Below are 11,820 nucleotides of genomic sequence, written 5' to 3' on the forward strand. Positions count from 1 at the left end.
CAAAGTTATGGGATAGTTGTGGATTTTATATTTTCTTTTGGCAACGATTAAAGTTAGCAGAAAGATTTTGTGTGAATATTTCTTTGGATTCTTATAGATGTAGTTGCAGACCCTGTCTCCTACTTATTAATAGTGTGATTATTGTCCTCTGTTTTGTCATCTGTATTCTCAAACTTTTATCCCCCTCTGCTAATGTAATGCCTACATACATTAAGCACCATTTAAGAGTCATGTTCTAAAATAAAACTACTTGTAAGGATTATCATTAAGATAAATGATGAAGTCTGATATATTTAGTAGATACCCAATAAAAGTATTTTTATTTTATGTTTTTTAAATCTATTTGTTTTAGGGGGAGAGAGAGCACAAGCACAAGGCAGAGGGGCAGAGTGTGAGGGAGAGAACATCTTAAGCTGACTCCACGTTGAGCTGGGAGCCAGAGGTGGAGCTTGATCTCAAGACCGTGGGATCAGACCTGAGATGAAACCAAGAGTCTGAGGCTCAACTTGACTACACCACCCAGGTGCCCCAATAAAAAATATTTTTACTTCCAGTCATGGTATGTGTTCTTTGTGATCTATCATGGAACATGTTGGAAGAACTACAGAAAGACAGAGATTTTCGAATTGGACAGACTGGGATTTAAAAATCACAAATGTGCTACTTGACAGCCTAGTGACTATGGACATATAATTTAACTTCTTACAGGTTCACTTGTTTCTTCTCCAAAGTAAAAAATAGGAATAACCACCCTTCAATGTTGAGAATCAAATTAGTTTACAGATATATGTGGTTCTTTAATTTTAGTTTTTTCATCTTTAAAATGGGAATGCCAGTCTTTATGATCTTAAAATGCTGTTATGAAGGCCCACTTACATAATGCATTTGAAAGTACATTTTTAGAAAGTTGGCTAAATATTGGGCGCTTGGGTGGCTCACTCAATTAACGATGGACTTGACTTGGGCTCAGGTGGTGATCTCAAGGTTGTGAAATGGAATCCTGCATTGGGCTCTGCACTGGGTATGGAGACTGCCTGAGGATTCTCTCTCCCCCTCTCCCTCGCCCATCCACCTCCCCTCCCTCTAAAAAAAAAAAAAGAAAAAAAGAAAGAAAGAAAGGAAAAAAAGTCTTAATCCTGACTCTTAAACCACTGGACTGACCCAGGACTTTTTATCCCAGGAATTCTTGAATTAACTTTAAAAAAAAAAAAAATGAAAAAATAAAAGTCTGCAAAGTATTATAGAAATTTTAATTTTTATCACTAAAATCTTATCAAAATTATTAAATATGGCATCATTAAAATCTTTACAATTAAAACACAATTCAAACATTATTTCTGATGAATAATAATTTCTACTATAAAGTATTTGCTTAACTCCCAAACTTAATCAAATCAGGAAGTTGTTGAATATCATAAATCATGACTCAATATTTAAAACTAATTTGTGAATATTTAAATTTCACAAACCAAACATACCTCTCTGCTAATGCTTATTAATAGTACAATTTTATTTTTGTTTTTAAAATGTTTTGTTACAAGTTTCCTTTAATCAGTCGGCTCTTCTCTATGTTAAATATGTGACTTAATTGGTAAAATTCCACTTTACATTACTTTTTAGGGTCTCACCACTGCTTCTTGAAATCATAATAGTGTAAAATGTTTTCCTATAATTAAATGAACAAACTAGAAATATTGGTTTATTCCTATGGCTTATGTATGAGGTAAGACAAAAGACAGATGAGACTAATGTTGTCAGTAAAGTATCCTTAGAGGAATTGGTCTTCTAGTGAGCCAGGAAAGGTAAAGAGGATGGAAAAGGGTCCAATAGTAGGCTATGTAAAGGAGAGCTGGGAATGGCCTGGCATGTTCAGAGACTCAGGCCTTATGAGTTGTAGTCAGGCAATAGTGATGAGAAGAAATAGGAAATAAGTTGCTTGTGGGAGTCATTGTTTCCCAGGCTTAGGAGGCAGTGAGTAGACATTTAGCATTTTTAGCAAAAGAGTTACCAACTAAAAGTGAAGTTCTGGGGGATTTACTTGCCAGTGGCTTCTAGAGCTGAATAGAGTGGAAAGAAAGAAAAACTGAGAGGAATATCAACAATTTGGATATGATAAGTATATTGACAGTCATGGATAAAAGGTTAAAAGTGAGTTACTACAAAAAATTAAAACTTGTACTTGTCAGTTGATCCAACTGGAATACAGGTAAGTCAGAAAGGGGAGGAAGTTTGGATTTTCTTTTTTAGTGGGGGGCTGGAAGGAGTAGGGGCATTATAGATGGTATGGTCTACTCAGGTATAGAAATGTTGTGTTTAACCTGATGGGGCATCCAATTAGTCTTGTAAAAGACTAGGGCTGGAGTCTTGAAAGTGGACTAGTTCTGTGAAGGAGAAAATATGGGCTTGTACAGCTAACCGTGGTTTCAGATACAGAGCTCAGGGAAGTAGACTTCCGTATGCCATAAATTTCCCCTTCCTATTGTAGTCCCATTGCACTGAAACCTTTTCTCTAGGAGAGCCCCCTTTTTAAAATTATTAGGTAAACTTTCTAGTTATGAAAGTCATTTCTAGTTATTTCAACCTTCACACGTCAACCAATACACTTAAATTCTGTTAAGCTGAACACCAAGAAAAGTTGTCGGTTTTCACATTTATTGTAATGGAATGTTCTTTGCAATGCTTTAGCTATGGCCACTTAAATGTCAACATTGTTAACAATACTGTCTCTAAATTAGATATCTACCGGAAAGCTCTTTTAGTTGGAAGACTTTGCATGTTATAATGCTTCCTATATTTGAATGTATTATTAATAAGAGGTAGCCAGCTTCCAAAGTATACGTGTTTCTGGCCTCAGAAAGATATTTCCATTATTTTCATCATCCAGATTTAAATTCAGCTTTGTACTTAAAAACCTTATAATCAGGAAAATAGTGAGCACATCCAAAAAGAATTTGAGGATTTTAGCATTTAAAATGTCTTACCTCAATGTTGGAATTGATTTTAAAGATTTATTTATTTGGGGGACGGGGAGAGCGCACATGCACATGAACAGAAGGGGCAGAGGGAAAGGAAGAGAGAATCTCAAGCACATTCCACACAGAGCGTGGAGCCCCATATGGGGCTCTACATAGGCCTCCATCTCATGACCCCGAGATCACCACCTGAGCTAAAACCAAGAGTTGGAGCCTTAACTGACCCCACTACCTGGGCACCCTGATCTTGGAATTGATTTTAATAAAAACACAATTTGAGACAATTGTCTATATTAAAAACAGCGATTTCCAGCTGTCTTGTCAGTTTAGTAAGGGATCAGGATTTTTCCTTCCCCTGCAAAAACAGAGCTCTGGTTATGTGGCTTTTCCCAAACTCTGTGATCCTGTTGTATCTCTTTCTTATGAAACCCACTTTAGAAAGTTATGTGTGAAGATTTGGGGGCCATGTGTCTGAGTGATGGAAGATAATTGAAAATATGGTCTCCTTTCTCCCTTCAGCCTTACACAAGTCACTCACATTTGAGCTCCCATGGTCATCTCCATTAGTCTTCCTCTTTTCCTCTCAGTGCTTCCTCCAGGTAGATTCTCAGATCACAGCCCAGCAGACTTCCTATCAGTTGGGGTGTTCCCCTTTCAGACCTCCAATACCTACCTGATAGTAGAGAGTTCTTCTGAGCCTAACTATTGAACTTCTTTAAAAACACAACAACACAGCACAATACAAAAAAAAAAAAAAAAAAAAAACCCTCCACCTTTCTTTGTCATCAACCTAGGAGAAAGGTCCAAGGGAAATTTATTTGTGCTCTCAAAGTCACATGAGTCTTTGAAATTATGATTGTTTAAAATCACGTGCCTTCTCTGATAGAAGGAAGTTCACATTTATAGTTTCTGGTATTATTGTTATCTCAATAGCAATGTTATAATAAAAATGTGCACATGTAAAACCTAATACATTTGAGTTGTTCAGGTATTAAGTCAAGATAGGATTTCTTTCCAACACTCATACAAGCATGCACACCAAGTAGCAACTAATCCAAGTTTTAGGAACTCAATAAGGATTTATTTCCCAAGTAAAGATAATCAGTGGTTGCCAATTTTCTTCCTTTTTACATGGTGGACAGACTTTAAGATACATAATCGAAAGAGAATCTCTAGTTATTTCAAGTTTACATACAACAAATCTATATTTATCTATATTTATTTGCAACTATAACTAAATACATACATGTTAAAAAATATTAAAAAATGCATAGATGTTGTACCCATGTGTAGTTATTAGCACTGATTTTATCCCCTCAGTTTTCCCAGTGATCAGGCAGCAACATAGTTTAAGGATTAATTATGGTTTTCTTAATATGAAAACTGAAAATTCAACTGAAATTTAGAATTACATCCAGAGTCCTCCTTGATGCCTCTTTGCTAATTATGGTAAAATGTAAATTGCAAGATAACGACTGAATATTTCATTCTGTCATGTTTTACATCGCCTCAAGAGTACACGTGCCAAGTTGGTATAAGAATGTTGATAAATAAGTGCCAAGGATCAGCCAATAGCTTGTCCAGCTGCTAATGTAAAGCATCTGCTCAGTTGCAAAACTCTCCTTCCTGGAGGTGAAGACGCACCCGTAGCCCAGTCAGGAGAAATTTCTGCAGCAGCAGCAGCAGCCACCGCCAGACCCAGGCAGCAGGAGGACACCGCCGGGAGGGCCTCACTCTTCCATTAGAATTGCTTTGGAGCTCATCCAAAAATGAATACAAGTGATCAATATTGCCCTAAACAATTATTGTTAACAATAACATTGTAAGAAGTTTTCAATCTAAAAATGACACGTAGGGTATGTATCTGCATTCTTATTCTCCTCAAGCATTCTCATTTGCCACCGGCCTCAACAATGAAGAGATGGAGATTGCTCAGTACACCACCACTCTTCCGCCGGGCCCAAGAAGAAGTTGCCAGATTCAGTCCCAAATTGAATTTATAGAATGATTTTTCTCGAGTACCTGCTTGATCACTTGAGATTGCACCCATGTGAGATGACTCTCATGACTTAAGTCCTTTCCTTTCATTTTAACTTGAGAACCTCTGCAGGAATTTTTGCTAGCCCCAAAAGGTTTGTGACTTTTCAGCACAGTGCCATGGAATGTCTTCTCCACCTATAATAATTACTGTTATTTTCAAGCTATTGTAAATTGAGCACAGCATCATTTATTCGAGAAAGCTCTCCTGGCTTGTGTCACGTTAGCCCATTGTTCTCTCTGGCAGGTAAGACTAATCCCATAGCTTTTTAACTTCAAGCCTAAAAGAGGAAAGCAGCACGGCTGGCCATAGCCAAGACACAAATGAATATAGTTCATCTGACTCCAAGGCAGCCCATGTTGCCTTTAGTATAGTCCAAGTCACGAATGCTACCTTGTGTTCCTGGGCTTCCCTTCTATTTAGGGTAACTTCTAATTTCGCACACTAACACTGTGCCAAAATCCAGCCTGTGGCTGGACCCTCTGACACAATCGTGGAAAAGTTGCAATTATCGCTTAGTTAGGTGCCTGCTGCACTAGATGGACATGAGTCACTTTTGTCCTTTTCTTTCTTTCTTTCTTTCTTTCTTTTTTTTGTCACGAGGCTCCTATCCTTTAGATTTCTTTTCTCTGTGTAAAGGGCAAAGTCTTTCTAGGCTGTTCCCACAGTGCCCTCGGTCCAATAGGTTACAAAGGTACTAACGTTAAAAACAAAACAAAACAAAACACAAGTGGTACCCTTGGGAAAATCCGTTTCTTCTGAGGTTGTCCCTGTTCCAATGAATGAAGACTTCTTTGAGGTTACAAATATGTTTAGCAACATCTCTGTACAAATGATTACAGGTTGTTTCATTCAGAGTCCAAGGAGAAAGCCCTCCTATCCTGGATATGCATGATGTGATGAATACACTCTTTTGGAACAAGGAAGCTTTATTTAAAAGACTCTTTGTATTCTGCTGAGTACCCTAATGAGCCGTCCAGGGTGGTGCATCCGTGTGGGAGCAATCAGAGAAGGCCCCTACTCTCTCTTCATTAGTCCTGCTCTCCTTTGTTGGTGACTCACAGTACTCATCATTCCCCTGACCAAATAGAAGGAAAAAAGTGACTTTCATTTTATGGCCCAAACCACCAAAACCATCAGCTTTTATATGTGGCAAACACTGGACCTAAGAGCCTGTGTGCCCATGAGAGGAGAATCTCTCCTGGTAGGGATTTTGCTACTTCAAAAAGGGATGCAGAAAATATCCATCTGGAAAGCCTGAGGGACATGCTCATCTGTTAAGTTCGTCATGTTTAATGATCCTCACGCCACCGGTGAATCTGTTTAGGTACAGTTGGTCAGAACGGACCTATACAAATAACATGAATACTTAAGACAATTATCTAGATAACTTGGGCCCCCGACGCTTATTTCAATAGCAAGTGCTTCGAGCTTGCATCGTTCAGATAATGCCTCAATTCTTCATTTCATGTAACATTTGTATATTTGGCTTTAATGGGAATATTTTCTTATCCTAATGGTCCTGGCCTTAAATTCACACTGCAATTTTGTTTATGTGAGACATAATCTATAATCACACACCTATACATTTATAATAGTTTAGTAACATAGAACCGGTGGAGAAAAAAAATCCACAATTAAATCAATTTCTAGATAAAGGTGAAAAAACTTTTTTGCTTAACATATGCAGATACTTAAGGTGAGATGTGAGATTTTTTTACACACTTGATTCATGTTGATTATTGCCTAGAGTCTCCATTTGCCTTTTTTGTGTGTAATTATAACCTAAACTATACACTGGCACCGTACTCTCAGAGCTGCATCTACAGAGATCCAAGAAGTATGTATCTTAGGCCACATGAGTACAGATAATGCATTCTTGTAGAGTGTCATTCGTCCCCAAATATCATGGAACACCTCCTGGTCCATCTGATTACAAGAAAAAGAAGTAAGCTTGTCACACTGTCTCTTTCAGCTGGTAGCTGTGGGTGTAGGCAATTCCAGGCACAGAATATCCTTAGTCCTCGTACATAATTCTACTCTTGGAACTGAGAAGCTCGGTGACTTTGTATGACACTTGACCGTCCCTTCATTTTTTTGCTCACCTTACCGAGGTAATACTTTTCCTTTTAAGTGACAGGCTGGAAACTTGCGGCAGAGAGTATAAATGAATGAGAAAAGTTGTGTGCCTATAAACCCCCAAACTCAAAACACAATTCTCAAGCTTCTTGAGAAAGAAAACTACAATTCTCCTCTCAAAATTAGTCCGTCGGTGGAAATTGCAGGATGTTTTATAATACATACCTACAACCTGTACTTTCTGAGGCCGGAAGACAGAAGTGTGTTTCCTCCAGTCCACTGGCAGCCCCTCGAATTTTGGCGCTCCATTCTGTTTGTTTTTAACTGAAACCTCAGTTATAATGAACCCATCATGAGTGAGGGTGGAATGCCACTACCTGAACGCAAAGCAGTTTGCCTGGAGTTCGTTTGCAGGAGGATATTTTGAAAGATCAAATACTACAGGCAGCTGCCACCTTCGGTAGTGGTTCTTAGTTACCATGCGTCCACTGTATAAAATTTGAGCTGGTGATTTAAATCGCTATACTTAAGAAAGGCAGCTCCCAGAGCAAAGGCATACAGTAGATAGAGATGGAAGCAATACCAAAATAGGCCAGGAAAGTCAACTCCTGTTGTGTATTCTTGCGCTGGTGACCAAGGTGCTAATTACACTAACGACAAGAATTAACAGGGAGAAAAATAGGAGATTCAGGGCTCTGAGTGACACCTAATTGTATTTACACAGATAAAGAGAGACTAGATGGGAGAATAAAAGAAACAATGGGGGAAAAGTTCTCCATTTAGTCTTCGTAATTAGTTAAGAAACATTTAAATTAAAAAACACAATCCGAGTAATGCCGCTTATGTGGCATATATCACATTTTAAATTAATTCTTGAAATAGTTACTCGTGTCCTACTTTATTTCAATTTTGATAAATTAGCTTACAGTCACTTTTTGATGGGTGTCCCATAAAGTAAAAATTAGTATCTCATCTGCCATTAACTACTCTTCTTGTAGCAAAATAATGTTAATATATGTAACAGAGAAGATTTAAAATAGATATTGAAAGTTGATCCTATTAATTTATAGGTTTAACAATGGCATCAGAAGGGAAGAAAGGAGGAATAAAGTTTTATTAGCTTCCTTGCATAGACCTATAGTAGAGAAACCCCTTGATTGTCCATGTTTGATAGAAAAGTGGTCACTTGGCGTTCATCATTCTTCATTGATATGATGTAATCGTCAGCTCTGGTATTTTGGAGTTCAGAGAAAAGGTCTGAGATTATAGGACTGCCTTTAAATGGCTAGCTTTTGTACTAGAATTATATAAAAATTTGCAATCTGCTGATTACGCTATTAGGGAGCTGCAGCCTCATTGACCCGATGTCATAGTTACCTTTGGAATCCTTAATGTCTCAAGGCAGACTGTTACATGATCAAGGGTTGTACTTCTAAAAATTCTCTAATTTGATTTTGTCTGGATATCTCTGTGTGCGCACGTGTGCGTGTGCATGCGTGCATTTAATTTTGAGCAACTAGAAAAAAATAACTTTTGTTTGACCCACTTTTAAAAGCCGTGATCGTTCAGCTTAGTGAATCCCATGACTTTTTTTGTGTTTATTTTGTATGCTTTTCCATCAAAAGTCGCCACTAAACCAAGCATGGATAACAGTTACAGGGGACCAGTTATAAGCTAAATAGTGGTCATGTGTAAAGCTTAGACAAACGATCTAGGCACAATAAAGTGACTTGAAGAAGTAGCTAGAAGAATCACCAGTTTTATTTCTAAGTTTTCTAATCTTTGTGCCTAGAGGAAAGTATTACACCTGGAGTATCAAAGCACATTTTTGTTAAATTGATGAAAAGTAAATCCAAAATGTTTCTTTTGACTTACAACTGTGTCATCAATGCATGCACGTTCGTGAGTACATTCTTTTAAAAAATATTTCTCTAAGGACTGCTTAATTACCTCTTACTCTAACCTCCGCCCCCCCCCCCATTTTTGCATTAATTTGTCCATCCTAACAATACCAGTATTTTTAATCATATATATTTAACCTACTCAGCCTTTTGTGAAGGACATATTTATGCCTCAGAAAACCAAAACGATTCCACTTTGTTCTGACAGAACAACTTCCATTTCATTCAAGTGCCTCTTTTTAGGTGATATTCTTAGCAAGGGATTTTATTTACTAAATGACATTTCTGCTAACCTGGAAAGGAAGATATCCATTCTTCAAATACTGTCATTACCCAGCTTTAAAAAGACTTGATTGTACCATGTTAGGGAAACAGTGTCAGATTTTCCATCAAACTTTCTCCCCCTGTAATAACGGAGCATAAAAATGAACTTCGAGTGATGAAATGACTACAAAGCAAATTAATGCAATCAAGTCTTTAGTAACAACTCTGTCCATATCTGTTAAATATTTTCAAACTATTCTAAAAAAACACACCCAGAAGGCAAACTAACAGTGAATAGAAACAAAATGGTCAGCAGCGTGTGTCGCATGTTATTTGAATGGAAAGTAATTTATCGCGTCTGAAATAAAAGCTGTTTATTCTTGTGTTTCACTGTCTGTAACAATCTTTACCATTTATCTGTGAAAAAGTGAGAAACTGTACCGTTATTAGCATATGAATACTTGACACATCAAATTGGCTGTACAATAACAGAAGGACATTTGCTATTGGTGTATGCACACAGACAAAGCAGCCATTTTGAAAAAAAATGAAATGGTGTGGGTGGCTTAACCCTTTCCTCAGCTGAGGTTTCACACTCCTGGTTTTGACCGGAACAGTTAGGCATTTAGAATCAGAATATTTTTATGACCAAAAAAAAAAAAAAAAAAGTAATCAGGGTCCATTATGCTCATGATAATTATATAGATGCATTTGCTCTACTAGAAAAAAATAGCAGCAGAATGACAATAAAGGAGTTTGAGAGAGAGAGATGGTGTGTGTGTGTGTGTGTGTGTGTGTGTGTGTGTACATGCATGCACCGGGTGGGGGCAGGGAGTGGAGTCTGGCAGTGTATAGCGGGTACAGAAATGAAACAATGCCTACGTACAGTTTTATTTCATGGCAACAACATAGTGGTCCTTGGGTCAGATGTGTGAAACTATTTCTCAAAGAAGCTGCATACATAATTGAGGCCCTCCGAAGGGTTCCCAGTTGAAGTTGCCAGGCTACATTCATTTCAAAAGCAGAGCCATTTGTTATCAAATTTAAATTAACTCTGTGCACACTGAACTTGAATTTCAGAGCCCTGCTTACTTTACAATTCTCAAAATAGTTGAGAAAGGAGAAAACATGTATCTGGGAAATAGAAATAAGATAGTCCCCACAAGGAGCTGCAGTGGTTCTCGTGGAGGCCTGCGGTGTAACAGTCTTTCGCAGATTAAATTGAGAAAGATCTATTTGGAATGACGAGAAACAAACCTGTATTTTTCCCCTGGAATTTTTTTGTAGGTCCAGATTTATTGCAAAATCTTTTCATCTGCACATCTGTATTGCAGCTAGGTTTTTTTTTTTTTTTAAAACCTCCGTTAGGGAACTAACTGCATTCCCTCCTCCCGCCCCCCCGCCCCCCGGATTAATTATTCTTTGCTGTGAGACTTAGAGTAAGATAATTTAGAAAACTGTACAATACTCAGACCCCTTTAATTTAATATGTCAGCTTCCACTCCTGGCTGTAATGGAATACAGTTATTTTTCCTCATCTGCATAGCTTTATGCATATTTTAAACAAAGTTTACGAAACTCACGAGTTAAGTTTTTGGGTGACTTTTCATTATTGATACATTCATTCAAACAAAAAAATTAAAGAAGCCTACTGGAATGTGTAAAATGTCCTGCTTTGGGATCTTTCTACAACTACATAGAGGAGAAACTTTCCCCCAAAACAATGAATGTGCGCATGGTTATTCACAGGATGCACACCGACATAATAGCATATTATTCTGTGTCTGGTAAAAGTATTTAAAGTTGAAGCTATCTGGATTAACAAAATTTTTTCCTGTCACATATGAGCTAGAAAAATTAATCATGGGGCAGACTTTTCTTTCCTGCCAAGTTTAATACACAGAACTAAACAGTCCATTCCGAATAATCCATGTATTTTCCCCTCTCGTTTGAAATACAAACGTAAAGGTTTTAATCGCCATTACTTCATCCTTATAAGACACTCATTTGCTATAATCAAGCACCCTGTTTTCACTGTTATAATGAAATTTTAACTTTTTAGGTTGGATGCATAGTAAATTTTGCTTTCAAGGAAACAACAAACGAACAAAAAATAAAGCTAACCACAAAAATGAAATATCATTAAAGGCTGTGATGTTAAATGTAATCTTCCAAACACCTGCTGAAAGACCTGCATAAACATAAAGAACACTTATTATTCTCCTCATAAATAATAGTACTTGTGAAGTACTATTATGGCCATAGAAAACAGAAACTGATCATTCTAATGACAATTTCTGTTAATGATGTAAGAATAACTGATACGCAATGTCAAAGTAGAGAAGAAAGGGCATTATGCAATTTTAAATTCCTCTAAAGATTATTGAATAAACACATACAAAAAGTAGTTAGTCTAACTTCTTTCCCTCCACTAATATATGTTACTTTAAAACCACAAACCATTTGCTTATTTAAAGTTCTCTGCAGCTGCAATACTACAAGGTTAGTATGTCCTACCAAGCGCTCTTTGAGAATCTTGTTTACTTACTGGTGGTAGTGATGTTCT

This window comes from Vulpes vulpes, chromosome 14 (assembly GCF_048418805.1).
Source record: "Vulpes vulpes isolate BD-2025 chromosome 14, VulVul3, whole genome shotgun sequence".
NCBI lineage: Eukaryota > Metazoa > Chordata > Mammalia > Carnivora > Canidae > Vulpes > Vulpes vulpes.